A 5,549-nucleotide genomic window follows, 5' to 3' on the forward strand; every position below is an offset into this window, starting at 1 on the left:
CAATAAGTTTAGAACACCATTTCCAGAACCCTTATCATATTGAAAACTGTTGGTCCCAAAATGTAAAATTTTATGCATATGAAATATTCCTACTCCTTATCCACATACCAATATCATGATTAGTGGGGGGGGAACAGCGGCTTTGTTGTGAATTACCCGTTCTAGCTCATCCAGGCTAGTTTAAGGATCACTTATCTTTCAGGTCAGTACTAATATTATATGTTTGACTGGTGGCACTTGGTGGAAATACTTCTTGTTTAAACATTGGGCCTAATTTATTAAAGCTTCCCAAGACTGGAGAAGATAGGCTATCATGGGAGAACCTTGGATATCAAGCAAATTTGGAATGGAACTGGTCCAGGATTAAAAACATTTGCCAACTAAAAGCAAATTATTTTTAAAAAATCCATCCCCCTTCCATTAAAGTCTATCTTCTCCAGTCTTGGAAAGCTTTGATAAATCAGGTCTAATGTTTGAATAAGAAGTATTTTCAGTGCCACCAAACATATCTTATTAGTACTGACCTAGATGATAAGTGATCCTTATCACTTTTCACAGAGCTTTTTTTTCTTTTTTTTATTCTCAAATTCACTTTTTATTTTTTAAAATTTGAATAAATGATTAAAGCACCTTCTTGCATTTTTATTGATTATCCTTCAACGTTTCACATGAAACATGCAGCATTACATTACTCTTGCTTTGAGGCATACAAACATTTCCAAAAGGTAGTTTACTCCTTGGCAACCAGTACAGAAATGTATTTTAACAGTGACATAACTTTGTTAAAAGTTAAAAAAGAAAAAAAAAAAACAAAGTGTGTCAGTAGGGACAATTATACCCAGAAACTAATCTAGTCATCACTTCTTCTATAGAGGTATACTGAAACCTGCCTCAGATATTGTATGCAGACAGATATCTACATACTTCTTCCAAAATTCTCTAATGTACACTAAATGAAGTACTACTGCAAGTACTCAGTGTCCTGGAGAAGGCAATGTCTGTGATAGTGCTGTACTAGAGTACTTTCAGTCCATGTCAGCAGTAGCACAGGGAGTTTAACAGAAATGTTTACAGAATTTAAAACAGATGACTCACTATTAAAGAACACTCTCCTAATATGTGCACAGTATTTACTTAACTCACTTTTGCCCCTATGAAGATATTATGTTCCAAAAACAGGAAACTTCCAGCCTGAGTCAACAATCTGTCAAGACATCAGGTTTTCTTGAACAGTGCCTGTTCATTTTAAATAAAATGATGAAGGTATGTGCAGGAGGTAGGAAGTGGTATAAAGGGGACGCTAAGCTTTAACTGTATATGAATATATATATTTATTTTTTAATTTTTTTTTATTTTTTTATTTTTTTTTTAAAGGACCTCCTTTTCCTATAACAGGAGTACACAAAGCACCAAGCAGACATCCCACTTCAACCTGTGTCTAAACATCCTGTATTCTATCTTGGGTTAATATCCTAAAGCAGATCATTGCGGGAAGTGCTCAAGCAGTGAGATGTCATTCCTTGTATAAAAGAGTTAGCCCGCTTTTGAAATATTTTTTTTTTTGCTTCTTTATGCCCCTTTTCCGTGCCTCAGAATCCTTCTCACCACATGGTGTAGCCTCCATCCGAGCCACCCATGAAGTAATTGCCTTTTCTCTGTGTAACGACAACATTGGCACCTTGCATGGCTGCCAGCTGGGCTGCATTTGGTGGGCAGCCAGGAGGTGGTGGTGGCACAGATCCACCACTCCCGGCTCCAAGCCTTGCACCTGCATCAAACCCTCCATCTACAATGACTGTAGAGCCAGGAAGATGCACAGGTCCAATAGGATAGTAGGCCAGAGAAACTGAGGAAGCCATTGGTGGTACTTGCATTGTCTGAGCCATTGGCACATACATGGAAGTTCCAGGGTAGGGGGCTGAGAGTTGTGGCATATAAGGAGCAGATGGATGAACATATCCTGAGCGATACAGCTCTGAATAGGCAGGAGGAGCATCTATGTAGGGAGGAGCTTGTGGAAGATGCATGGCTGGTGGATAGACAGATTGTGGATTGGGAGTCTGGGTTGGATAGGCTGGGGCTGAAGAGTACGGTCCCTTATTATTCATGTTTACGGTTCCGCTGAGATTGCAGTGTCCACTTTTCCCGGAGCTTTATTAAATCATGCTTATTATAAAATTAGCAATGACAGCCAATGAAACATGATGGCTTTGAAAGCTACTTGCTTCCTGTTCAAGTCTTTGATCTCAGCTTATAGATAGAGGGTAGAGGGAAGTCTTCCAAAACATACCCAGATATTTTTTTTTATATATATCTACCTAAAGTTTATCTGTCAGAGATGCTCTATTCTCACCCAATTAAAAAGGTCCAGTTTTTTTTAAGCCTCGAGGAGCTGTAGATGTGTATGTGCAAGAATTTTGCTGAAAAAAATCAAAATGATTTATTGTAGCATTGAAGGTTAAAAAAATAGGACCTGTGTAAGGCCATTCCTGCTCTTCAGAACATCACAGCTAAACTAACAAGAATCAGGGACCACTGTGAGCTATCAAATCTGCATTTTCATATCTCAGTTTTGAAGCTGTAACAACACAAACATGCCACTTTCTGTCATCTCCCGATTACCTTAAAGGAGTTTTTAGCCCAATTACTTGAATCATACATAAGCTTTACTTCCTAATGTCATTTTAAAAGTAATTTTTAATCTGCTACTTAAATTGCAATAAGTGTGCTGCTTGCCCAGACCATTAAATATTTCCCAATCAATTTGTAAGATTTTCCTACAGATCTAAAATTAATTTTCCTGCCTCAACTTTCATTGTAAGCTTTAATAAGGGTGTTTCTGTTGCCCCCAAATGCAACAGACCCTTTTTGGTCAGACGTTTCCTTGGGATCTTGTTTAGCTATACTTCACTCTGACCTCAAGGGCTGGATGAGACTTTAACTTTGATTGGTAGCAGCCTAACTGGAGCCATGAACATTCTTGACATTTGCCTAACAAAACCACAAGGTATTGTTGACTCCAGTTGCACCAAATTCTGGAAACTTTAGCCAAAGGTAAACTTCAGTCTCTTCTTCTTTCTTTCACAGTTGTACAAAATCCTCTTCTTTACTCATCAAATAGTAGCCCACCTGATTTCCTGGCTGGAGGAGGTCCAACATCATCTAGCCTTTTCCTTCCCCTTCCCTATAATTCATGTTTTTTCAGATCTTAATTATTAATTTTAACTTGTATTTAAATAGCGCTGACATATTACACAGCTACATACGCTTTACAAAGTCCATAGTCATGTCACTAGCTGTCCCTCAAAAAGGCTCACAATCTAATGTCCCTACCATAGTCAAAACCACAGTCTAAGGCCTATGTTGGGGCAGGTCCATTAACCTAACTGCATGTTTTTGAAATGCGGGAGAAAACCCAGAGAAAATTCATGCAAACATGGGGAGAACCTGCAAACTCCATGCAGAAAATGTCCTGGCTGAGAGTCGAACCTGGCACTAGCAAAGTCCAGAGTGCTATCCACTGAGCCACCATGCTGCTACATTGCTGGCAGTTCTTTCAATCATGGAGGCTCAACATCACATTGTTGTTCCTATTTTTTCTATGCACAGCACTCTACCAACCCCTCTTCCAGTCACAATTTGTTGAAATTGCATGGAGAAGCATAAAAACTAAATAATGTAAATGGGAGAAAGTTAAAGCCAACAGAGAGTATTTTAGGTACTTACAGCTTAGAGACTGGATTGGAGCGCTTCTTAAAAATAACCCTCGGCCGCTCCAGTTATCTCAATTGGAATGGATTTGTCTAAGAACGTCTTTAACCAAGAAACTGATCTCAGTACTATATTTAGAACTTGGTAATATATCTGATCTGCATGTACATAAATATGTTTAGGATGATCTAAACCCACTGAGGAATGGTTTCGAACATGGCCAAGGATGATGGGGTGTTCCAGGAATGTGATCCTATTGGAATCAACTTATCAGGTCATGGTGCACTGGTATATGGTGCCCTCTCACCTCAAGCATTGTACGAACCATAGTTCTAGTATGTGTTTCAGACGCTGTTTGGATGAGGTTACAACAGCAGTACAAATATGCTAGAAATGTCCCTTTGTCTATTGGTTTTGGAGCAGGGTATTCAAATTTTTGAATGGTATGTTCTGAATATTTATTCCAAAAGACCCTTGGGTTGCTCTGCTGCATTTCAAACCTTAAATATTAACAACAGAAAATTCCAGCTAGTTACCCATTTTTAACTTTGTGGCAAAACAAGTCATAGCACATCATTGGAGACAGCAGACTCTACATTTTTCTGAGGTGAAATCCCGAATGAACAATAAATTAGTGGATGAAAAGCTAACAAGTATTTTGTCAGATTCCTAGGATAAGTATATGTTCATTTGGGGGCATAGGTTACAATATGCAAATCCATCTATACCCCTAACAACATTATCTGGTTGGTAATGATTTACTCTGCAATCACCACGGTCAGTATATGATGTTTATTTTTCTATTTGAGTAGTTTTTCCCCACATTTTTTTTGTTTTTTATTGTTTTCTATGAGTAGTTTAATTGTTTTATGTGCTCAAAAGTTAGGAAATGGTCTCTATTTAGTAAAAGGAAAACACGCTGTACAAATCAGTTTTATTGTCATAATTATATGTACCGGTACATGTATGTTGACATTGTTAGAGTATGGAAATTGTCATAGCCACATGTACTGTTTCACTGTACCTCTCCTTTATGTTAATATATATATGCAACTTTTTTTTGCCTATTGTTATTGTTTAAAAAATCTAAATGATGATGTCACAGGATTAAAAAAAAATATTCAAGGAAAACGAAAGGTATTATTTTTAAAATGTAATTGCTTTGTAGTAAAGAGGGAATACGGGCAACCAGATAAGGTGAAGAATTAATGAAATAAACAGGTTATCTGATGATCCTGTTATGAAGGTCTTGGTTTAGGCATTTCTTGCAACAGACACTATTGCAGGAGAAGAGACAGGCGGAGGTCAGGTGGATAGATGATAGATACTTGCTAATATATATATATCATTTCAAAGGTCATTCAATGTGTAATATAATTATCCTCTTACATACTGAGTAATATGCAGATACCTCCACCAATCAGTAGGTAAACATATGGAATACAGGGTAACCAGATCATTTCTTTATGTATCCTCCTTACATATTTCTTTATCAGTGTGCCAAATTAGATAACAATGTATCTGAGTACAATTTATTTCAATGATTATCTTCTGCTTGCTGGATGAAATATTTTCTTTTCCATTTCTTCTTTTAATTTTTTCTTTTTCAGCAAAGTTTTTTTATCCATTTTATAAATAACATGAACTCTAAGTTTTAATTGCCACACACAGCTTTACTGGGGAAAAGACAGTAACATTTCACCTCCTGGCATTCCATGGTTTCCATGACATCCGAATGTTTAAAAATAGACGGCGACATCTCATCTGAAAACCTTTCCTTCGTGTGCTTCCACTACTATGTATATATATATATATATATATATATATATATATATATA

The 5,549-nt window shown here is 37.0% G+C and overlaps 1 pseudogene; it reads right to left on the reverse strand.

The window, feature by feature from the left end:
• Positions 1-1,330: 1,330 nt before the first annotated feature.
• Positions 1,331-2,132, reverse strand: LOC140331945 (DAZ-associated protein 2 pseudogene; annotated as a pseudogene).
• Between the last annotated feature and the right edge of the window lie 3,417 nt (positions 2,133-5,549).

Source organism: Pyxicephalus adspersus, chromosome 5 (assembly GCF_032062135.1).
Source record: "Pyxicephalus adspersus chromosome 5, UCB_Pads_2.0, whole genome shotgun sequence".
Taxonomy (NCBI): domain Eukaryota; kingdom Metazoa; phylum Chordata; class Amphibia; order Anura; family Pyxicephalidae; genus Pyxicephalus; species Pyxicephalus adspersus.